Genomic DNA, 25888 nt, shown 5'->3' with positions numbered 1-25888 from the left:
ATTAGGTAATGATGGTGGAACTGCATCAAGTACATTCATAAAGAAAAAAATTGAAGAACCATTCCACTATGGAAAGCTGTAGAGCGCATGACACCAGGGGTTAGATATAATTTTCGACCAAACTATGAACAAATTGATTGCCTGAGTAGGCATTAGGCAGAATCGGCATGGCGTATTGTTCTTTCTAGCTTTCGTCAGCTTCTTGAGCGGCCTTCTTCAAAGGCGGATCGAGCCACAACCGAAACGCATGTTTGCCATCAAGTTTTCTCAAAAAAAGAATTTTTCCCGTGTGTATGATTCTTCACGTCGTCTTTAGATCTCAGGCTGTGGAATGATTTTGTACCACTGCCAAGAAAGTGAATGAAGGCTTCGCAGAAAGTGATCTATTTTTGTCTTTATTTTGCACTGCCAGTAACAACTAAGTTATATGGCTGAGTATATTCACTTTCTGAGAGAATCTCTTACGCGCGACGAAACCTTACTAACGAGTCATGTTCGACGTTGCTGTAGAAAATCATGCCCTTGCGCCTAATACAGGGGCAAATATTTACGATCTGCAGCCCGCAACGACATCATCTCTTGAACGTTGTTTCCTCCTGCGGCTGAAACAAAAGGAATTGTGAGGCGGGCGAGGAAGGCACATCGACGTCATCGAGTCATTTATTCGACCGCAGAGTTGACCAATCCGGATCGTAGACTTGGGCGGACGGCGGGCACCGGGCACGTCGAACAACTACGGACGCGCTGTCACCTGGCAAGAACTCATGAATGATTCATCTGGCACTATGCGTTGCACGTTGCTTACTGTCTATGACATGGTTCGCTGAGTTTACGCTTATCGTCCCAAGACAGAGAACGCATGCCATGTTTGCCAAACGCCTTGCACACACAGGCACACACACGCGCGCACACACACATAAAAAAACTTCGTGACCACCATGTCTTCTCATGTGATCGATGTGATGTTGCTGTCTTCATAGAGCTGCGACATTGTTTCTGTCTCTCCTGTGTATGAATGCTAGGAAAATTTGGGCGTGTAACGGAACAACGCGGCTTTGCCGTTCCTTATTTTGCTGATATGCTGTATTCATGGAACTCGAATACAGCATATCAGTAAATATTATCAGCAAATATTATAAGCTCCCCCCCCCTTTTTTTTGAAGCTCTATTAAAGGAACAGTGACAAATCTTCTGTCTCGCTAAATTGTGAACTGAATATTAACTTTCTCATGTAGTGTGTTCATCTCCTGCGACTGAAAAACTCCGTTTTTTTTATACGAGCCCAACAAGTTGCGTGTCTGAACTGCGCCGATGTTGACGTATTTTCTTCGATGGAGGCGAACTGCTGTAGAGTACAGCACACTTACCCCCGTATTCTAGAACGTCCCTTCACTCAACGCTTCACTTTTAGTTGAGAAAGACGATGGGAGCGCCGTCTCCAGGCACGAAAAGTCGCTGCATATAAGCAATAATCTGCTGCAATTCTTGAGCAGCGCAGCGTCGTTTTGAGCCGAGCTGTGGCGCAATGCTCAACTCTGTCAAGTGAGGGGTGAAAGTCGAGTCGAGGAGCGTTTCTGAATACAGGGGTTAGAATTAGGTGAATGTATAAGAACCTCAGGTGGCCGAAATTTAAACAGCCCTCCACTGCGACGTGGCTCGTAATCGTACCGTGGTTTTGACATCTATGCTCCAGCAGTTATTGTTTCCATATTTATAGTTTATAAGCAAATCATTCCTGCAACAGCTTGCTGTTCTCATATTTCTTATATCTAAGGGTAACATCGCGAGGCAGTTCGTTTGTAAGTGGCTTCTCGGCCAACATAGCTAATAGGATAGCAAACATGCGCATTTGTCGCTCTGCATAGCTGCTTTTACGAATAGCTGTAACATAAGGTTACTAATAACTCTGCTGCAGGGTATTCCTTTACCCATCAAACCCAATTTTTTTGTAATATGTCTAACGCGAAGAAGAGTATATGATTGTCACTGGAGCATATTTCTTTTGTGAAGGCAGCTACTGACAAAAACAAATCTGCTTGTCGAAGCATTGGCTGCAGCAAAACCAAGGACTTTTTTTTACTGTCATGTAAATTTCTCACTTTCTGGCAACTATAGAGAGCAAGGATGCTAACTCGACTCATAACCATATCGTGGTTTGGGGACGTACGACTCTCTATACTGTTATTCTTAATATGTATAGCACTCTAGGTATGTAAACACAATTAAATTGAGATTATTATAATTCTAAAGTGTTCGGTAATGCAAAGGGAAAATTAACGTTGCGGGGAAGCACACAGTTCCCGTCATTATAATTTATGTTGTTTGACAACCTGGATAACATGCGTACCACTTCGCGCAAACTTCGCTTTAGGGAGTAGTGTAGTTGTCGGTAGTTCTATTTTTTTAAATTAGACCAATGACATCAAAATATTGCTGATGAAAAATTACATTATCTGAATTTCAACTGCAGCTCCTGACATTAACTTTTTTTTATTGGAATTCAATATATCTAATTATTCCTAGGCATCATTAAAAATTAAGGGGCCGTTTGTAAAAATCATGCAACGTGTTGTACGTAGATCTTGCTAAGAAGTTAGAGAATGACTGAAGGAAGACGACGAAGGTGAGGAAGTTTACTTCTTGGCCAATCCCCCTGAGTGGCTATGAGACATGGTAGAGGCATTCATTCATTCTTTCTTTCATTCTCTTTATTTTCCAGAATTGACAAGATGTTACATTCTGAATGGTCTCCTAGGATAAAAGCAGTAGTAATCAAACAGCTTCACTGGGGCCTAGGAGACCAACTGCATTGCAAACAAAGTGACAGCTACAAAAAAAACAAATTCGAACACAAAAGTAGCCAAAAATTTTTATACATAAACAAACATATAAAATACCCGCACGAATCGTCACAGGCACATGATTTTTTCATAAGACACTGTTGAACAACAAATGATACTATCCGAATGCTCGAAAGTTAATTACAGAAATTAAATGGCAATACTACAATTCAAAAAAAAAACAAATCAATACCATAAATTACACCCCCAATTTCGGGAGTAAACTACACAAAATGGTCCTCACAATATAATAATAAACAAGGTACTTTATCATATACAGCTGTATACAAAGAGAAATTGACAACAAGTTGTTGAAATAATTGAAAACATATAAACATTAGTAATTCAAAAATATTTGACGTAAAGTACTAAGTGCAGGTTTAAGATAATGTTTATGCTGATTTAGAATACATGGTAAATTATATTTCAGTGGCCGTATAGTTTATGGTCGGTGTGAAAACGCTGCATAAGCCAGTTCCCTATAATACGAGTGTTCATAACATGATTGTGGCGCTGCAGAACCGCAATTGACGGAATAAATTGTTTAAATGCAGAAGAGCCTAATTGAAATGATCGCAGAAGGCGGAACTCATATGTACAAATATTGAATTTTAATTATACTATGTTCGTGAAAATGAGTCGAAGTCGGAGTAAATAGGTTACCAGTGTTGGCAATGTGATAAATAGTTTTCTTCTGCGAAAAGCAATATTTTGTTTATGTTACGTCAAGTTGTAAGCCGAACTAGACTACGCTCTCATCATCATCATCATTTTTAGTTCAGAACAAGGAATATAGCATCCACCACAGCCTAGTCCAACAGCGTATTATGACTCATTCGCTAAGGCGCGCATATTTTCTGTGTCGACATTGAAGTCGAGATGTGGGTGGACTTCATCATTAGAGGAAATCGACGCGGCGGCATCCACATCGTGGCTCAACAGGAAGAGGAACAATCTCTTCTGGAAAAAGTGAGCACTGACAAGTTTTTCTCCTATATCAGCACCAAAACGAAGCTCAGGGCAGATGATTTACTTACAAAAGGGACAGAGAGGACCAACATGAAACCTAAACACTATGAGAAGTTTGTTCTGGCTCCACACGAAAAGTACCTGAAGTCAGTTACCTTTGCTTTGTTAGCAACAAGAACACAACACGCAGCCGAATGATTGAATGCGGTTGCTTATAACCTAACGCCGTCTCGAACACGGGAAGCCGTACAAGTTTGACGGAAAGTTTGGCAGTCCCGAGTCCTGGCTGACATTTTACGAGCATGAACGAAATGAAAATTACTGGCACAGTGACGGGAACAAAGTGAAAAATATTTCATTATTCTTTTCTAAAATAACGAAGAGTTGCTAAGAGTTGTATGTCAGCGCTCACACCAACAAACTATGAACAGAGTTGAAAGCTTTCTTCATCTTTTTCGTCGAGAACAAGGAGTTGAAATGGGGCAAAGCAGTTTTATTCAAGTACACGTCTGGGTCTGCGCTCACCTATTTTTATGAAAAAGGTGGTTGCTCCAGATGGCCGACTCTTCCGTGCCGGGAACATCTGTGGTTCCACTTATTTGAATCCGGACCGGCAGGAAGCAAGTACAGTTGAGAGGACCCAATACGAATGAAAATCTTGTGCAGCGAATGTAATACCTCTCCTAGACCTATGTATCCAACGTCGACCCATGACATCTGCTGCGAGGTGTACAGGTACCACACAATCTAACGAAAGACGCTCACTTGCAAGTGAGGAGTCTACCGCAACGCATGTGTCTTTTTTGACCAACCAGGTAGACGCAAGCCATAATGAAGAGCTAGATGACGTGACAAAAAAGCAAATAAAGATAATCTCGGCTTCCGCTCGACGACATCAAGAGAAGCTGTTTATTTTCCTCATACAAATTCTTTCACTTAAGGGAAAACAAATGAGTGTGTTAGTTGACAGTGGAGTCAGCGTCAAAGTCATAGATGGCAGTATTGTTGAGAGTGAAAAGGCGAAACAGGGCGGCTTGTAGAAGTATACGGATGCGATGAAAGGTGGGATGTTCGTGATAAATAAACCCTTCTGGCCATAACGTTTCTCGGCAACATTGTCTCTGCGACACATTGGAATTATTTCCTTCACGTCCACCAGTGTCCTTCATCTACAGGACTGGAGAAGGTACCACCAAAGAAAAGTGCCACAGCCTCAACACTCCAACTTACCTTCGAGGACTTTACGGAGGCCATCATCAGGCGAACATGTCAAGCAGGACGCTTCAAATAAAATTGCTACGCTTGAAAAAAAAATAGCGTATGGCCACTACAAAGCTTGAGGTACTATTAAAGCTACATAATATTACGGTGTTGAAAAAAAGCCTATATATTATGCCAAGGGAGAAGAGAATGTGGCTTCTGAACGAGATCCAGAAGATGTTAAGTGCACAGATTATTCATCCATACACATCAACATTGTACCTTACGAAGATGCGAGTCTTTGACGCTGCACATACTACAGACAATGTGATAAGCAGAAGGAGCTTTTTACCCATTTATATCCCACAAATAGACTCTATCAGAGATTAAACGGGTGGCTGCAGAGTGTTTCGACGCAAAGGGCGGCTTTCTGAAAAATACAGTAATTATTCTACTTTCATGATACCCTTCAACATCTACAAGTATCATCGATTCCCACTCAGATGAAGAAACTCACCCGCTTGGTTCCAGAAGATGAACGACGTTTTGCGACCGTTTTTTGGGAAGTTTTGTTACGGCAAAATCGACATCATTGTTTATAATCGCAAAGAGGACAAATATTCAAGTAATGTTGCTAATATACTTCACGCACTTTGTGACGCCAAGCTCAAGCTTAAACGGACACTAAAGAGAAACATTGTGTTGTTTTAGATTCATAAACTGCACACTGAGAACTCTGTCATAAGTTTCACGGTCATAAGTTCATTATTAGCGAAGAAAATCAAGGTTGGAGGTTCATTTTTAAATTTCGCACCATAACCTTGCGACCAACAGTCCTTTCTAGTGGCAACAGACCAGTGCACAAAAACAGTGGCTGCATGGCTGGAATGAGAAGGCGAAAATAGTTCAATTGGTCTTTTGAGCCGAGAGGTGTTTAAGAATACCAGAGTAGTAATATCAGACGATGAACCAGCGTTCGTAAGCCAGCATTTTCATTTGCAAGAGTGGGAGGAGAAACAAGGAGTTATTTTGTGGCACTGCGTGCCGTACCATCCTGCAGTAAACGACACGGCTGAAATAATATTACGAGGTTTCAAGCAGTTTATTTCAATGGGCCCAAGCTTCAAAGACAGGTGGAAGTACAGCTTGGAGGTAGCTTTTGCTAATCACAATTTGTCGCATACTGCGAGCATTGGCTGTAGCCTATATTTTGCGGCATTTTGAAAGGCACAAAGGCTTCCTGCGGATCAACACCTGTGCATTGCCGACCGCTTGCGTTTGTGCGAAAAACGAAAAACTTTGGAAGCATACCACAGATATCGGAAAGATATGGAGAGAAACTTCAACTACCGCCACAAAGGCGGATACCCCATGTACAACTGAACCATTTGATACTCGTCAAAAAGGCCTTGCGGCACGAAGCCGGTGTACATGGAAGCTTATCAAGCGATGAAGACTTCAGTGCAACGAGGAATTCTGAAGTGATTTGGTTACGTCAACAACGATAGTCTGCTAGAGTTTGCGACTATTGGAAACGTCTTCGTGTATCATCTCAAGTGAGATGAGTCTTCGAAGTGGGGAAGTGTACGTAGACGTTCTGAAGGAGTTACTGAACTGATAGATGACGGGGAAAATTAGGGGGTTTGGAATAATGAACATGACTGACATCATAGCTTAGCCCAATTATGATTTATCACACGTCTCATCGCAGTAGCTTCGAGGCTGAAGAACTACGCAACATTAACCAAGGAGTTAACAGTACAATACGTTGAAATAAGCCGTCTGACATGCACGAACGATAAGTTTTGAAACTGAAAGTTACACCTCGTTGTATCGGGAAAAGGAAAAACGTAATGCCGGTTTTATTGGAACCAGTAGCTAGTTTTTTTTTTCTTCTAGGCACAATCATTCGGTGACCACCGATAATTAAGCCGGAGAAAGGACCCCGTTTTCTTGTAGTTTTTAACTGATGTGCAGTTATTACGACATAAATGGCATATAAAACAAAGTGGCGTGAAAGACAACTCGTTGTAGGCGGGTGCCAAACCCACAGTCACGACATTATGCATACGACGCTCTAACAGTCGAGATACGAAGGCCGTTTTTTTAACGCGATAGCATTGAAGAGCTTCTTTCGCAGAAATTCCGGCATCGGCATTAACTTCGGCGTCATTCGTTTTCAGCGAAAAATCATTTTCTGCGTGAGCGAGAGATCGAGAAAGATGCAAATAAAATGAATAGTAAAAACTTCAGCACTGAATTGAGGTCATCTGCGTGGCAAGCAGGTGTTCTACCTCACGGCCACGAGTCTGCTTGGAAATGTTATGAAAATGACTTCCTTTGTTTAGAAATGCTGCGAAAGTGACTTTCGTGCTTTAAAGACATGCGCTTGCACACAGGCTACACACGTAATATCCTAGCAACATTGCGTGGTACAAGCGTACATTGCCATCGGGCGTTGAACATGTGATTATCGTAACGACTTCGTGATTTAATGGCGACCACCCATTACGAAAAGCACCCACGTTACTGTGCACATTCCCTTAAGATGTGTAGCGGGTGCATGACAAGTTCGAAAACATTTCAAGTGCATAATCGCTCGTGTGTTTAAAGCATGCGACCCATTACACAAAAATGCAGCCATGTGCAAACGCTTCACTGACACAAGCCACTTTCACCTTCGTGAATTAGAATGTAGTAATCCACGATATAAACTTCTCGAGCAACATCATACAATAAAAAGCATTCACTAAGCGGTCGAAGCACGCACTAGGGACAGAATATCGCTATTGATTTCAACTCTTAAAGGCAACTTAAGGGTCTCTCAGTTCTTTCTCTTTCCTTTTGTTGCATTCTTGGGGCATGTATTCGTAGGAGTGCTGGCCAACGCCCCTCGAGGCCATGGAGGTGAATAGGAAGAAGCTCCCCCCCCCCCTTTTTTTTCGTATGAGGGAAAGCATCCCGTGATCTCTTACGAACTCGAAACTGATCAAAACATCCTCGTCTGCTACCTAAAGGCGCCTAAACACCACATAAAGTTAGAACAGAAATTACCCTATAGGAGACGTGGTAACGCCTGCCGCTGTAGCTCAGTATGTGCAATATCGCACCTATATCGTGACGGTAGGGCTTTGGTTTCCACTGGCAAGAAGTAACTTTTTCATTCACTTTAATTATACTTCGAATATTCTCATAATTACTGCAGTTAAAGAGAACCAAAAATGACACGCTCAACATTTTTTTCGGTTTCGCTATCTGTCAATTTTAAAACGTGCATCAACACATGTAAGACGGCATAAGGCACTGAAGTGCCGTAAAGAAGGATATGCGTTGAGAAACAGGGCACACATTGAGAAAGTGCCATACTTGATTCATTTTTTGTTTCTGTTCATCAGAAGAACTGAGCACCCTCGGGTTTTCTATGCGCCACGTGGAACCTGTATCATAGACTATAGCTCACTGTGGGTCCCGCACTGGGGGCCGTAATTTCGACGTCTGTCGGTCAAACAGCTTGCAAGTCAGCGGCCGCAGACGCGAGATATGCAGGGCGTACTTCGTTCCCAGGACGTGCCATGGGCCGGAAAAAAGGACGGACATAAAGTTGGGAACGGGGAGGGGGCGAGTCGGAATCAGCTCTGAATAAAATGACAGTTGAGTCTGTGCAATCGAACCTTCTGGAAGACCGGCTCCCCTGTTCTGCATACGGGGACGTCGTGGTCAAATAGCATCCGCTGGTGACAGCGGAGCCTTGAGAACGGCTGCGCCCGGCTCAACCCACGGACCGGTGGCCTGGGTGAAAAAATAAAAAAAAAAGTTTGGGAGTAGAATTGCATAGTACTGGCGCCAGCCATGTGGGTGGGACTGCGCACGCCGCGCAGAGGATCTCATATCGAAATGGAATCGTCGAGGTGTTGGTTGTCCGACGCGCTGCCAATCTTTTGCGCCGGCACCAGAGGAGAAGAAGGGCGAGAGGTTCCGCGGCTTCGCCATGCTTCGTCGATGGCGACGGCGGTCGTGCATAATTTATGAGAGGCCTGCCGATTATCGGGAGATCGAATTGAGGCCCCGTGTGCCGTTTTCTTCACATGTGTTGTGGATTCCCAGCAGCAGCCGCTACACCCAGCCTGGCGGGCTCGGGTCGATATGGAGATCACGCGCGCGTTCGGCGCGGAGGCTACTCGGCGTTGAAGAAGCCGTCCACACAGCGAGGCCCACCGGATCTCAAATGTTCAGCACCGTCGCACGTGCAGCGGGAAACAACCGTGTTGGGAAGGCACGAAAAGAAAGCGAGGACAGGACGCGTGAAATCTCTTTTAGTTTGGAGTTCCTAATTATACTGGAGTTTCTCTGTGTATCACGCCAAATCGACCACTACCCCAATTCGCTACTCTAAAATAATTGTCATCTTTCGGATGCTTCCAGATACTATGCGTCTTACTCGTTTACAAAAGTGAAACGAGGAAATTATTTTATCTATAGCAGATTCAAATGAGAATGCTGTACGTAATACACAGCGAATCGGTGTGGGCAAGATTTTTTTCTGGGGGGTGGAGGGAAGAGGGAGAGATATTAAATTTTTTTCCAACCCGCTTTTTCGCAGCCTCTAACTCTTTTTGTTAAGAGAATTTCATGGAATGTACACTTTTGGCCATCGACTAAGGCGTATGACTGTGCGACCCGATCTTTCAATTTCAACGCAACTGCTGGAGTAGCTCAGCATCTCGCTCTATATCTTGATCTGTTCTGTTGGGATTTTTCATTCAAACATCTTATTCTATGACGTTGAAAAACAAGTTCTTCTTCTTTTGTACATTCATTTTTGTGTCCACCGGTACCTACATCTCCGTTTTTTCTCGCGCACATAAACTATAATTGATTTCATATGTTTCATAGTGTAATTTCAGATGAGAAATAAGATTTGTTGTGGAAAATTTTCACTTTTGTCATTCGCAATGAACGTTAACAAAAAAGTACGCTTGTTTCTTCAGATATCTCTCGCGAGCCAGAAATTAATTGGCATTTGTTGAGAGAAGAAACGCACTGGTCATGAATAGGTGGGCCAAGAGATCACCGAAGGAGATGCAGTGCATAAGAGTATGAAGAATTATGAAAGAAGTTAATACAGTGAGATGGCGAAATTGGGAAAATAATCAAAAATAACACATGCGACAGTGTGTCAAGCTGGAAATAACGACACAGGCAGAGCTTAAACAGACGAAAATGCTGGAGGCCTGTGTGCTCAGATTTGGGGTGCACGTTAAAGAACCCCACGTGGTCGAAATTTCCGGAGCCCTCTACTACGGCATCTCTCATATTCATATGGTGGTTTTGGAACGTTAAACCCCAGATATCAATCAATCAGACCGCATGTAAAGAGCATTGACTTCCAACTGTTTTATCGCACTGATGGTCCCAGGTACAAAATATACATACGCAGAGCCAGTGGGTAAAAAAGAAAGCCAAAGAAAAAAAATCTATCAGCAAGTAATGCCCTCATTGATACCGACAAGCCTTAATCACCAAGTTTCTAAAAACCTTGGTTCATCCTTGGTTAAATAAAGCGACGACATGCTGACACATCCGATTCCTGCACGAGCAATCTCTACCGCCTCAACTATTTTCCAGATGCACTGGTCATTGGGGCGATAAACAATGCCACTCTTTATGAACTCAGGTTTGCAAAGCTGAGTGGGACCACGCATAGACTATCACTTCAGTTAACGCAGTGTAAGCTGAGATGTCCCTAGTTTTAGTCTATCATATTCTTCTTGGGCTCTTCTAGCCACGTTTTCATGCGTCTGCCTTATGTATTGGCGTCCACAGGACAACTGCACGTGATGCACAAAACCCTCATCACAAACCACAAATCAACTGTCGTGTGCATGCATACAGCACAATTTTTATTATGACAGCAATATAAATGGACACTCTCGGCTGGATTTTGACCCCGGCGTCGGTGACCACTGTCATTCACCGTATATGTATACGTATGTATATACGTAGTTATATGCATAACTAAAGCAAGAAAACAATAATCCAGAAAAAGCGCGCGGAATCGAACGGCCAACGTCTTGCTTGTGAGTGCGTGGCATTAGCCACTGAGCCACAAAGGAGCACCTCCTTCAACTCCTTCAACGCTGAAACGGCAAGCTATTTATATCTACCACTTGCCGCTGGCGATGCCGATTTCGTGAGAACTATTGCGTTTTCAGCCGTACCAGCGAGATGGTGCAATGAGCACGCGTCGCCAGATTGTCACGACACGGTGGCGCACGCTAATACGTTGATGCCCCGCCGAAAGTGGGGAGGGGGGGGGGCAGACGCTCACGCGTGCACGTGGTTATCTTGTGGTGGGGAGAATCGCACGCCTTGGGCTGTCACCGTAACGATTCTGTTGTAGTTACCAGGTGCATAAAGGTCACTGCACTCGCTGCACAGTCTCCGTTTGAGAAAAGGGAGCGCTTTTCAGACACATCATCATCATCATCATCAGCCTGACTACGTCCACTGCAGGACAAAGGCCTCTCCCATGTTCCGCCAGTTAACCCGGTCCTGTGCTTGCTGCTGCCATTTTATACCCGCAAACTTCTTAATCTCATCTACCCACCTAGTCTTCTGTCTCCCCCTAACCCGCTTCCCTTCTCTGGGAATCCAGTCAGTTACCCTTAATGACCAGCGGTTATCCTGTCTACGCGCTACATGCCCTGCCCATGTCCATTTCTTCTTCTTGATTTCAGCTATGATATCCTTAACTCCCGTTTGTTCCCTAATCCACTCTGCTCTCTTCTTGTCTCTTAAGGTTGCACCTACCATTTTTCTTTCCATTGCTCGCTGCGTCGTCCTCAATTTAAGCTGAACCCTCTTTGTAAGTATCCAGGTTTCTGCTCCGTAGCTAAGTACCGGCAAGATACAGCTGTTATATACCTTCCTCTTGAGGGATAGTGGCAATCTACCTGTGATAATTTGAGAGTGCTTGCCGAATGTGCTCCACCCCATTCTTATTCTTCTAGTTACTTCAATCTCGTGGTTCGGCTCTGCGGTTATTACGTGCCCTAAGTAGACATAGCCTTTTACAACTTCAAGTGCACTATTACCTATCTCGAAGCGCTGCTCCTTGCCGAGGTTGTTGTACATTACTTTCGTTTTCTGCAGATTAATTTTAAGACCCACCTTTCTGCTCTCCTTGTCTAACTCCGTAATCATGAGTTGCAATTCGTCCCCTGAGTTACTCAGCAATGCAATGTCATCGGCGAAGCGCAGGTTACTAAGGTATTCTCCATTGACTCTTATCCCTAACTGTTCCCATTCTAGGCTTCTGAAAACCTCCTGTAAGCACGCGGTAAATAGAATTGGGGAAATTGTGTCCCCCTACCTTACACCCTTCTTGATTGGTATTCTGTTGCTTTCTTTATGAAGCACTATGGTAGCAGTTGATCCCCTGTAGATTTCTTCCAGAATGTTTATATATGCTTCATCTACGCCCTGATTCCGCAGTGTTTGCATGACGGCTGATATTTCTACTGAATCAAACGCCTTCTCGTAATCTATGAAGGCTATGTATAGTGGTTGGTTATACTCTGAGCATTTCTCTATTACCTGATTGATAGTATGAATGTGGTCAATTGTTGAGTAGCCTGTTCTAAATCCTGCTTGTTCCTTTGGTTGATTGAATTCTAATGTTTTCTTTACTCTGTTAGCAATTACCTTTGTAAATAGCTTGTATACTACAGAGAGCAAGCTGATCGGCCTGTAATTATTCAACTCCTTGTCATCTCCTATCTTATGTATTAAGATGATGTTAGCGTTCTTCCAAGACTCTGGCACTCTTCCCGTCAGGAGACACCTCGTAAACAGGCTGGCTAGTTTTTCTAACACAATCTGTCCTCCATCTTTCAGCAGATCTGATGTTACCTGATCCTCACCAGCAGCTTTGCCTCTTTGCATGCTCTCCAAAGCTTTTCTGACTTCTTCTATCATTACTGGTGGGGTGTAATCTGGGTTACTGCTAGTTCTTATAGTATTAAGGTCGTGGTTGTCTCGGCTACTGTACATATCTCTGTAAAACTCCTCCGCTATTTCAACTATCCTATCCATATTGGTAGTTATTTTGCCTTCTTTGTCCCTTAGTGCATACATCCGACTTTTGCCTATCCCAAGTTTCCTCTTCAATGCTTTGACACTTCCTCCGTTTTTCAGAGCGTGTTCAATTCTCTCCATGTTATACATTCTTACATCGCATCAGACACAGCCAAGTAACAACTGAGAATTATTTGCGTTCATCTGTACCTGTGAGTACGTTTCATGCGTCATTCGTGCGTAAGCGACGTGGGGCACGTTTCTATCTCCTTGGAATTCTTCTTGTGACATTTCAATTTGTTGCTATCGCATTTATTGCTTCGCCTTTGCGACGAAGCTGTGACTTTTTTTCTTTACTATTTCACTGGTTCGTATTCCTACAAAGAACTGAAAGTCTTAGTGTAGCCAAAAATACGACATCGACCCCTACATTTGTTCCTATGTTTTTCATGTTATGGGACGTCTGGTGAATATACGGGGTAACGGCCATTTTCTTACGCGCATCGAAACGTGCCATGTCATTTTCGTGACCATGCTTGACTGTTTTCAGTTTTTTTTTCAGCGAACCCTAAGCTACAGATACCACAGGGATTTCTGAGGCGTCAGACAGCCGTCTATAATGAAGCGCCAGGTGTTCCCGGAGCATATGTCAAAAATTCTGCACATAGTGTGCACTTGTGGCACAAGGCTAAAGGCACAGCGGAGCTGCTCGCTTTCGTCGTCGAATATTTTACAGCGCAACGGGTTAGATACGGGCAAAGAAGGGACACAGCGCTGAACTCTCAACTGAAATTGGTTTGAAAAAAGAAAGAACATAGATATCCTTTCTTTTTCCAAGTAAATTTCAGTTCAGAGTTCAGTGCTGTGTCCCTTCTCTGTCCGTATCTAACTCGTTGCGCTGTAAAATATTCGACGATGAACATCCACCAACTCGCCTAACACGCGATTCTGCTTCTGAACGCTTTCTAGCTGGTCCCGGCCATACGAAGTGATGCCAAGTTATACGAAGTGACACAGGCGTGCGCAGGGTTCTACTTCAGGAGGGGGTGAAGGTTCATTGTTAATTGCAGCACCCCACCACCACCCCATTAATTTATGTATGGGTGCGGGGCAACTTTTGTGCACCTCCGCTGCTCTCTTATGCGACTTCTGGAAACGCAGCCCCCCCCCCCGCCCTTTCTGTTCGCACGCCTACGCGAAGTGACAAGTTATAAGAGGGATGCTAAGTGATGCCGAATTCCAGGCGAGTCCAGCACAGTTACCTCTCGCCGTTTCGGTCATACTACGCGCCATGCACCGTATACTTTAAACGAGTCAAGTCCAGAAATCCTACTTAGCACCGCGCCGTGATACCCAGCAAGTGGCCTCTTCATCAGCAAGTGCGAACCTTCTTTGATCTCCTCATGTATGCGTCTGGCGTCGCGCACCGCTGCCCCGCACCAGCTTTTTACACAACAAGAGAGAGCATACTCAGTTGCCCGTGATGTTACGTCTGGCGCGACGAAGCTGTTGCTCGCGGTGTGCAGGCTGGTGGGCCCGTGGCGGGACAGTGCTCAGCCAAGCAGGATGGCGGCTGTGCAACTGGTTGCGAGGCAACACGTGGTGACGTCATCACGGGAAGGACTTTTACGTTCGCGTTGAACAGATTTTGGCTGCCTTAAACAGCTCCGCTGTTAATAGACCATTTGCATACTAAATTTGAATTGAAAATACAGCAGGGGAGAAATAAAGCAGGGGAAGCTTCACAACGTATGCTAACTAGCCCAGTTTGCACTTCTACAGCAGGTACAATTGTACCTGCTGCAGAGAGAGAGAATGAGAAAGGAAAGGCCGGGAGGTTAACCAGATAATGGCATCTGGTTTGCTACCCAGCGCTGGGGGCGGGGAAGTAGGGGCAAGAAAGAGGGGTTAGATAGAGAAAAAAAAACGCACGCGCACTCATAAAAGAAACGAAAACACACACAGGAAGGGCGTCCTAGCTACAACCGTTCAATAAGGCCGGTCAATCGCAAAAAGTGTAGTAGCGCTTTCAGGGCCCTCTTCTGTGAAGTCGCATCCTGACGATACTGCAGAATTCCCTGCTCCGACAGAGGCTGATCACCTAATTTGTTGAGTTCCTTGCGAAGGCATAGTCGTTGTTTACTATACGCTAGGCAGTCACAAAGAATATGTTGAATGGTTTCCTCTTTGCCACAGTGGCCACAGGCTGTGGTGTCGGCCATCCTAATGCGGAAAGCGTAGGCGTTGGTAAACGCAACGCCCAACCACAGCCTACATAACAGGGTCTGGTCTGCTCGGCGAAGCCTCGACGGGACTTCAAGACTTAGCGTAGGGTCAAGCGAGTACAGTCGGGCATGCTTGAAGTGTGGCTGATTCCATTGCGATGTGGTTTGCTGGCGAGCAAGTCTGCGGAGCTTTCGTGCAGCATCTGTCCTGGAAAGTGGTAGGCGCAGCTTATGATCTTCTGTGTGGGCTGAGCGGGCAGCTTGTTCAGCCCGTTCATTGCCGATGATTCCGCAGTGACTGGGCAACCACTGAAATGTAATTTGGTGCCCTTTCTCAGTCAGGTGGTGTATAACCTTTGCTATCTCTAGTGCCAGCTGCTCGTGTGGTCCACGGCGTAAGGCTGATAGAAACTGCAGTGCCGCCTTCGATTCACAGAAAATAGTCCACTTGCATGTAGGTTGGTCAACTACAAATTGCAACGCGGCACGAAGTGCTGCCAATTTTGCTGCCGTTGATTTTGTTGCGTGAGATGTCTTCAATTTAATTGTCGTGGCCAACCTTGGTATCACTACTGCTCCTGTAGAGCTGTCCGGCTGAACTGATCCGTCAGTGTAGATATGTGTGGAGTCTTGATATTTCTCATACAAGAGAAGTAGTGTGAGCTGTTTAAGAGCCGGTGACGACAAATTGGCCTTTTTCTGGACGCCAGATATGTTAATATTAATCATTGGTTGAGCGAGGCACCGTGGCGGAGTCACAGGTCTAGTGGCAGGAGAGAACGAAGTTGGGATTGACTCACCATGTGCGGTCACTGTTTTGCAGTAAGATGTGCATGGTCGGACCACTGGTAGAGAGGCTAGGTGATGTCGAGGGGTTCGAGCAAGGTGTCGTATATGTGTCCTCAGCACTTCCACATTAATGTGGGTCTTGACGAGGTTGTCCCTTGTGATGGCGATAGTTGCCACTGTTGACGCACTTTGGGGCAAGCCTAAACATATCCGGAGTGCTTGAGCCTGGACACTTTGAAGCATTCGTATGCTTGTTTTAGTTGCGTTGGTTAACACAGGTAGGCTGTACCGAAGAAATCCAAGGAAGAATAATCATGTACAGTCGCAACATAGCAGTTGTGGACATTCCCCAGTTCTTTCCAGCGAAGAACTTGAACAAATGACAGATGTCTGTCAATCGCCTTTTCATGTATAATACATGTGAGCTCCATGAGAGGTCTCTGTCAATTATAACACCTAGGAACTTGTATGATCGGAGGTGACGTATTCTTTCGCTGTTTATCAGAACGCTGTACTTATGCATTGGTTTGCGCGTAAATGCCACTAGTGCACATTTATCTGAGGAAATTTCCAGACCTCGTTGACGGAGGTAAATAGCAACTTGAGTGGCAGCTCTCTGAATTCGCGCTCGCAGCTGTAGACGTGTTACTGCAAACGTCCAAACGCAGATGCCGTCCGTGTACATTGACAATCTGACAGTACTTGGCAGATGCTCATTGAGAGCTATTAGCGTCAGGTTGAATAGTACAGGGCTAAGTATGCCACCCTGGGGAACACCACGGTGGCTGTAATGTAGCGAAGTGTCACCACCCTCGGTTCTCACGAAAAAGGATCGCTCAGAGAGATAGCTGCGTAGCCACTGAAACATCCGACCACCCACTCCTACCTCCTTGACAGCGGTGAGGACAGCTTCACGTGTGACGTTATCGTACGCCCCTTTAACATCAAGAAATAAAGAAGCGCAGAGACGCTTACGGCCTTTTTTGTGTTGCACGTAGCTGACCAGGTCTATGACGCTATCAATTGATGACCGGCCACGGCGAAATCCCGTCATAGCGTCCGGGTAGATGTTGTGATGCTCCAGGAACCATTCTAGCCGTCCAAGTACCATCCTCTCCATCACTTTGCCCAAGCAACTAGCCAGTGCAATCGGGCGGTATGATGTGAGCACCAATGGTGACTTGCCAGGGTTCAGTAATGGAACCAAACGGCTGGTCTTCCAGTTAACTGGGAGGGTGCCCTCTCGCCACGAATCGTTGTATATCTCGAGGAGGGCACTCCTCGCACACTCACCAGGGTGACACAGTGCTCTGTAAGATATTCCATCAGGCCCGGGTGCTGATGTCCGTCTACACAAAGCCAGTGCTGCTTTAAGCTCATGAATAGAAAAAAATTGGTCCATGTGGTAATCGCGTGATATCGTGCCACCACGTGAGAGCGTGGAGATGTTGGGATCTGCGAGTTGACCAGATAAGTTGATCGGAGGTCGACGTGGCAGAAGAGTTCTGTACCTGCTGTAGAAGAGAAAACTAGGCTAGTTGGCATATGTTGGGCAGGTTGAAAGACAATGACAGAACACACACAAAAGTTGTGTACAGGATGAGCATTTCAGATTGTTATGTTCACAACCTTGCTATAAAAAAGCTACTGAATCAGACAGTGACGCGAAAAAGTACACATGGTTTTCTGAACATTTATCTGTGCAAAAGCTATTCGTTCTTCTTTAAGTACCTGAGTTGCCTGACTGACGCCAAGGTAACAGATCTTTTCGATCTAGGACGTTTAGAGAAGTCATGCTTAATATCGTTTGAAATTACATTTTTAAGGACTTATCTTGTCTCTTTGATCTCGGTGACATGAATAAATCTCGCTGTTTTTTTTTTGGAAATGTGAGCCTGTAACTCTATATGAGGTTATTAAAGTTGGTAAAATATCGCTTAATAAGTTGGTCTTTATAAATACACAAAATAATCTTCGTAATTACAACACTCTCTTGTAATATAAACACATCCATAAACGTACCCCTTATCTTGCCTCACTTGGTTCAAGAAATAGTTTCATTTTAAAGCTGTACTGAGACGATAATGAGACATCCCAAAAAAGACATCTCTCGTCTCCTTCGTATGTGGGGCTAATGCTCCACACACAGGAGTCAGCCAACATAAGATAAAATATCTCCTTTTATTTCAAAGTTTGCGTCACTGAGCATCAGAAAGCCAGCCCCACCGCAATGAATATTATCCCTATGAGTCAACACACTTTCACTGAGTTTGCGATGTATGCGTACTGCCCACAGCCATCGCAGAAATCACTGTCGGGATGACTGGATGATAATTCACTTATCACCGTTTACGTGCACCACGAACAGATGGCAGATTGGCCGCTAGTAAGTAGCTAATTGTTGTCGTCCGTTGATGTCACACTGCCATGAACCATGATGGAGAAGCAGCCCCCTTCGATATCAAAAATAACACTGTCTTTCAGGAGTTTGGTCCTTTTGCTCGCGGCTTGTCCAATGGTGGGGGCTGGCGTGTACACCAGTGTTGCCAGTGTGCACACTTCTGCGGTCGCCGCTCAAGGTAGCCTCTCCGGTGATTCCAGCAATGTTCACCAGATGGCGCGCCACCACCTAGTGAGCAGTACCTAAGGCAACACGAAATATACATGTCGACTAAAGGTAACAAGTATGCAGCGGTAATGAAAAACAGGGCACTGTGGAATTACAATAGGTATGATGTTGTAAGAGGAATATGGAAAGGGGTCATGGTTCCTGGTCTGACGTTCGGCAATGCGGTCTTGTGCATGAGATAAGAAGTTCAAGCAAGATTAGAAATTAAGCAACGTGGAGTAGGCAGGCTTGCCTTAGGAGCTCACGAGAATACACCAAATCAGGGAGTACACGGTGATATGGGATGGACATCATTTGAGGGCAGGGAAGCTAGCAGCAAGATAAAATTTGAGAAGCGATTGAGAGAAAAGGGGGAGGTCGAGCGTTGGGCTAGGAAGGTATTCAGCTACTTGTACATGAAGAATGTCGATACAAAATGAAGGAAACGAACCAGAAAATTGACTGGTAAATACTTAGAAAACAGCAGGGGGCCAAACCAAAAAGAATTATCGGTTAAGAAGAAGGTGAAGGAAGCTGAGACCGATATGTGGAGAATTGGCATGATTAAGAAGTCCGCACTAGAGATTTGTCGAACTTTTAAGCAGGAAATTGCCAAGGAAAGGATCTATGATAATACTCGGGGTAGTTTTCTACTGTTTGAGGCCAGGACGGGAGTATTGCGAACGAAGACACATCGGGCCAAATACGAAGGGGTAGACACAGTATGCAGTGCGTGTGGAGAGGAAGAAGAAACTGCCGAACACTTGATAATGTTCTGTAAAGGGCTTCACCCTATAGTTCAGGATGATGGCGCAGAGTTTCTCAAAGCACTGGGGTTTGTGGACAGGGAGGGCAAAATACACTTTAAGCGGGTAGACTTAAATAGAAGGAGGTTATCTGATTGGTGGCTAAAGTCAAGGCACGAGTGAAAATTAAACCCTTCACTGCAAAGTACCAATCTTCAACCTCTCTATTTAAAGGGAAAAAAAGACAAATTTAACGGTTAGTTCACTAAGTATTACGGCTAGGTGGCGTTAGCCGTCCCCCCGATCTAAAGGGTACAGACACATCCATCCATCTATCCATAATGGCATCGGTTTTTGATAGCCTAAATGCTCACCTCTTCGAAGTGGCTTTGAAAGAAAGGGAAGCGAATAGAAAAGTGTTGCATCGGGAGTGTCTTTCTCTCAGGAGGTCACCTCAACAAACGCCACACCATGAATTGGTTGGGGGGGAAAGAAATAAGTGTGAAATGGAGACAAAAAGAGGAGGGTGTCAATTATGTTTGGTCTGGGCGCGCGTGAACGCGCGCCACCTCCGAGCTGGGAGAAGAGGGGAAAAAATCCATCATGCAGACCGGCAGGGCGAGGATCATCGCTTCGTAGGCATGGTAGCCCGTGATAAGTTCCCTACGACGAGTGTTACGCACGAGTACCGATATCCTGCCAAGCCCCCCCCCCCCCCCCCACCTGCCTGCTCTCATGCTCTCAACCCTGTTGAAGAACGCCTGATAGTTCCACGTCTGCAATTTATGAACGTTGGGCATTTGACTTGCGGCTGTAGCCAATAATACGGAAAGACGGGCTAGTTGGTACTGCTGCATAATTGAAGTTTTTGCGCACACACACAAGGACACAGTAGAAGGGAACACAAGGACCAGCGCAGACTAACAACTGATTTTTATTCAGTAAGAAAACAGAATATATACGCTTACTTGCACCCCATGATCACCGCGCATGAGCAAAAACGGCATCGTACAATCTTAAAAACCAAATATCACATGTTGTTCAGCAATTCAATTTCTTTTTCACTAAGCGATATCGACGGATGGCTGACGCACATATCTTTAAGTCTAGAGATGTGCCACGCTTCTACTATTTCTCTTGTTGTCTGATTTGGGTGTACATACACCACCTCAGTTTGATCAAACAACGGCTTACATGCACTAAAAGAACAACGCGCACAGTGCAGTGCTAAATGTGTTTCCGGCCTCCCTTTCAAGTTGGTCATGTGCTCCTTCAATCTCACATTTAAGCATCGGCCAGTCTGACCGACATAAAAGTTCCCACAACTGAAGGGGGTCTTATAGACTACCTTTCTTTTGCACTCAACCACCTGATGACCTGCACGCTTGGAACAATTGCCTCCGATATCCCTCGTCCTTTCCTCGTACAGATTATTTACAGCCGGACACACGCCCCCTAGTTTGTTCTTTGCCGAGAATACAACTTTGACACCATATTTAGCTGCCACCTTCTTAAGTTTATGGGAGAAACCATGCTCGTAGGGGATTACCGAAATTTTCTTTGTATCTTGGCTTCTTTCCTCTTTCTCCCCGGATTTCATTTTCTTCATTAATCTTTCGCTTGCAGTTAGAAGAAACGAGTTAGGGTATCCTGCCTTTTCCAGCTTTACCTTCTGTTCAAGGAAAGATTCTTTTAACTTGTGCTTACATGTTTTTTTTATAAGAGCTGAATTGAAACACCCCATTGCTATACCGTTTTTTTACTATCCTTGAATGGGAGGAAGCGTACTGCAACAGGGGCTTCTCTGTTCTAGGCGAATACTTCCAACACACATGGTTCTTTTCAAAAACAAGCTTCATATCTAGGAACTGTAAACAGTTTTCGGTGGGTTGTTCAGATGTAAAAACTAGGCCTTTGCCTCTCCGTCTGAAAGTCTCCATTACACTTGTGGTGACAGCATCCCAGTCTGTGTCTACACCCAAAATCAAATAATCATCAACATATCTGAATATTTTTAAGGACTTGCCACCCAAATCAGAATCAACCAGTCTGTCAACTTTGCTCAAAAAAATTGTACTCAGTACAGGGGCTACCTTGGATCCAATACACACTCCATTCTTTTGACGGAACAGTCTATCTTGAAATAGTACAACCGTGCTGTCCAAGTACATGCAAAGTAATTCAAGAAACGTTTCTAGTGACATTCCACTGCGATTACGGAAGGCCACTTCATCATTGTCCCGTTCAATGCACTCTTTCACAGAATCTAGCAGAGCATCCTGCGGCAAAGAGTAGTATAAATCTTGAATATCAACACTAAAACCCTTGTAGCTGCCTTCTTTAACTCCCGATAAATACTCCCGATAAATCTGAGGAGGTGATATCGTATTTATCGGGAGTTAAAGAAGGCAGCTACAAGGGTTTTAGTGTTGATATTCAAGATTTATACTACTCTTTGCCGCAGGATGCTCTGCTAGATTCTGTGAAAGAGTGCATTGAACGGGACAATGATGAAGTGGCCTTCCGTAATCGCAGTGGAATGTCACTAGAAACGTTTCTTGAATTACTTTGCATGTACTTGGACAGCACGGTTGTACTATTTCAAGATAGACTGTTCCGTCAAAAGAATGGAGTGTGTATTGGATCCAAGGTAGCCCCTGTACTGAGTACAATTTTTTTGAGCAAAGTTGACAGACTGGTTGATTCTGATTTGGGTGGCAAGTCCTTAAAAATATTCAGATATGTTGATGATTATTTGATTTTGGGTGTAGACACAGACTGGGATGCTGTCACCACAAGTGTAATGGAGACTTTCAGACGGAGAGGCAAAGGCCTAGTTTTTACATCTGAACAACCCACCGAAAACTGTTTACAGTTCCTAGATATGAAGCTTGTTTTTGAAAAGAACCATGTGTGTTGGAAGTATTCGCCTAGAACAGAGAAGCCCCTGTTGCAGTACGCTTCCTCCCATTCAAGGATAGTAAAAAACGGTATAGCAATGGGGTGTTTCAATTCAGCTCTTACAAAAACATGTAAGCACAAGTTAAAAGAATCTTTCCTTGAACAGAAGGTAAAGCTGGAAAAGGCAGGATACCCTAACTCGTTTCTTCTAACTGCAAGCGAAAGATTAATGAAGAAAATGAAATCCGGGGAGAAAGAGGAAAGAAGCCAAGATACAAAGAAAATTTCGGTAATCCCCTACGAGCATGGTTTCTCCCATAAACTTAAGAAGGTGGCAGCTAAATATGGTGTCAAAGTTGTATTCTCGGCAAAGAACAAACTAGGGGGCGTGTGTCCGGCTGTAAATAATCTGTACGAGGAAAGGACGAGGGATATCGGAGGCAATTGTTCCAAGCGTGCAGGTCATCAGGTGGTTGAGTGCAAAAGAAAGGTAGTCTATAAGACCCCCTTCAGTTGTGGGAACTTTTATGTCGGTCAGACTGGCCGATGCTTAAATGTGAGATTGAAGGAGCACATGACCAACTTGAAAGGGAGGCCGGAAACACATTTAGCACTGCACTGTGCGCGTTGTTCTTTTAGTGCATGTAAGCCGTTGTTTGATCAAACTGAGGTGGTGTATGTACACCCAAATCAGACAACAAGAGAAATAGTAGAAGCGTGGCACATCTCTAGACTTAAAGATATGTGCGTCAGCCATCCGTCGATATCGCTTAGTGAAAAAGAAATTGAATTGCTGAACAACATGTGATATTTGGTTTTTAAGATTGTACGATGCCGTTTTTGCTCATGCGCGGTGATCATGGGGTGCAAGTAAGCGTATATATTCTGTTTTCTTACTGAATAAAAATCAGTTGTTAGTCTGCGCTGGTCCTTGTGTTCCCTTCTACTGTGTCCTTGTGTGTGTGCGCAAAAACTTCAATTATGCGGCTGTAGCCAGTATAGCATAAAGAGGCAGGTGGTTAACGTGCCAGTCAAGGCGGTAACACTGGGCGTTTCCGGCCGCGGAACGTGCCCAACAACGATGCCTTCCACGTACACATCATGTACCGGCTCGTTAACAAGCCTTCCTACAGAAATGGTCTCGCTAAGAAACGTCCCGTTAACCTCCGAGCAACCTCCTCTGACATCATCCACCTTATGGATACGGCGGCAATTTTTGCGGTAGTGGTATTAAAATATATGCTATGCATTTACACGCACCACAGTACTTCAAATTCTCGAAACCAATGTTCTTGGAGCAGCAATCCCGAAATATTTAAATTCGTGTCAGTACTCCTTTAATACGCTAGAGAGGTGGCAGTGTTCAAGTACGTGGCATTTTCCAGTCACGCTCGAAAAATATTTTTTTTTATCATGCACAGTCACCTTCTTAATTTTTTTTATTTGTTGCACCCTATGGGTGCAGAGCACGCTTCGAAGCACCCAACACACCCTCAGCGCCACCCTCGCCGATCCTACGGGAATTGTATAGAAAGTCGCATTACCGCGTGGCGGCTGACTCTCTGACAATTGATCCCCACTATAGTGCGATTGGAACAAGTTAAGCTATAGTAATTGACATAACGTACATATTTCGTGCAGTAAAGGCGTGAGCGTTAATATACATAAGGCCTGAACATGCGTAGCTCATCACGTGGGCCCTTCCCGGCACAGTTCTCCTCCGTGAATCATCTCAAAAAAGTGTATCCCTAGGTTCTTCTTGTTTTTTTTTTTGTTTTCGTCTGAGACGTTGCTACTTCGTGGTAACTCGAAGAAACCGAAATCAAATCATAAAGTTGTGTTTATGCTGTAGTTGTGTGGTTAGGTTGTAGCAGTGTGAGGCAAAACTTCGACGTTGGCATCTAGATGTAGGGAACACTATAGAGAAAACTACGACGTCTTCGGCAGCTTCAGGAAAATTGCATTGAGAACTGCTTTTCGCAATAGTCGGCGAAAACTCAACATGCTGTTTGCGCACCGTAGGAGTAAAGTAATGTGTAATTGAAAGGGCAAATGTAAGGCCATAGACACCGATAGAAAAGAAGGGTCTCTCATGAAAATCATGCACCAAAGGCTGCAGGGTGTAGTTTTTCTGAGCACGTTGCAGTATTTTAGCACTGAGACACATCAGAAGATTGTTCCCTTCTATCTCAATATATAGACGTCAAACTCCTACTTTGTAACAACTCTTCAAGTTACTTTCCAAATAGCTTAATACCGCAAAATTTCCTTTCGAGATTTCATAGAAAAATTTCTTTGACTTCCTGCGGACTGCATTGTCAACTTTTTGCAAGAAGCCGGCGTTTCAGTCTTTTTAACTTTTTGGGTGAAAGTACGCATCAGAAACTTATATGCAGAACAAAAAATAGCAACCCACCTAATGCATCTTGATTTCGTAACTATACCGAGACGGTAGCGTGTCATATTTTATGGACCTGACATTCAGCCAACTCACGTTGTAGAGGTCTGCCGTGACGCATAGTTTGGCGAATACCTATGAAATACAGCGACGCATGTATTTAAAGGTTTTCACTTATTTTTTTTCTTTTCTACCAGCGACGAGTCAGACATTCCAATATAGTATGCCCTCAACAAACGCATGTCTGCCGAATATTTGAATTTGCCGAAAACGCGAATATTCAATCAACCCGGCCTCTTTGTAGCATCCCACGGACGCTGCTGCGGACTGAAGAGTAATATTGATGCAGGGCAGAACACGAGAAACTACTTCAATTCTGTCAACAGCCGAGCTTGTCGGCGGGCGATCGTAAAGCACAAAAAGCATAGCAACGACTTTACATTTATGGAGAGCTCATGCTATTCTGTGGCGTGCGGCTAGACTTTTGTTCCAGGGAAGTAAAACTTAAACTACTTCGGAAAGTTAGGTGAACCAAACACATTAAACCTGGAGAGTTCATTGGCTCGTGTTTTCGAAAGCGTCTACATATACTGGCTATTATGCTGGTTTTTACGATAGTGCGATTGCGCTGATGCATTGAGTGCGCGTACGGATGACCCCGCTCATTGATGCACACTCCTACTGGCAAACTTTATGATGACATAGATGTCTCCTTCTGACAACTGGCATCCCACAAACAACACTCAAGAATATTTACGTTCTTGATTACTCTAAAATTTGAGGGACGGCTAAACAATTTCGTCGTGTTTCTTTTTTATATATATGTACTCTCGTTACAGTCGAGCATGACAACGTAAATATTTTGATTCTGACGTAATTGTAGCCGTTTCACTCGTATCAATCTGCCTTTTTCTTTTCGCGTACAGGTAAGCGATTGTCTACATATATCAATAAGAGCGTAAGAGGGACCCGGCGGTGACTGGACTACAAGGAGCGATAACTGCAATGGTGGTGACTAGTACAATACAAGGGTGCAATGAAGATAGAACAGATTTTTTTTCTTTCCTATTCATTGGCACTGGCATAGCACGCTAGGCGGAGAAATATTTTTACTCTTTACAGTAGACTATGCAAAT

At 44.3% G+C, this 25888-nt stretch overlaps 1 protein-coding gene across 2 annotated transcripts in view; it reads left to right on the top strand.

Annotated features, from left to right (window-relative positions):
- Positions 1–25888, top strand: part of LOC119176597 (cell adhesion molecule Dscam1-like) — a 716521-nt gene that overhangs the window by 540624 nt on the left and 150009 nt on the right. The gene's annotated exons all lie outside the window — the stretch shown is intronic.

Source organism: Rhipicephalus microplus, chromosome X (genome assembly GCF_043290135.1).
Source record: "Rhipicephalus microplus isolate Deutch F79 chromosome X, USDA_Rmic, whole genome shotgun sequence".
Classification (NCBI taxonomy): Eukaryota; Metazoa; Arthropoda; class Arachnida; order Ixodida; family Ixodidae; genus Rhipicephalus; species Rhipicephalus microplus.
The sequence above is the reverse complement of the archived record's forward strand: the minus strand, read 5'-3'. Positions and strand labels throughout refer to the sequence as shown.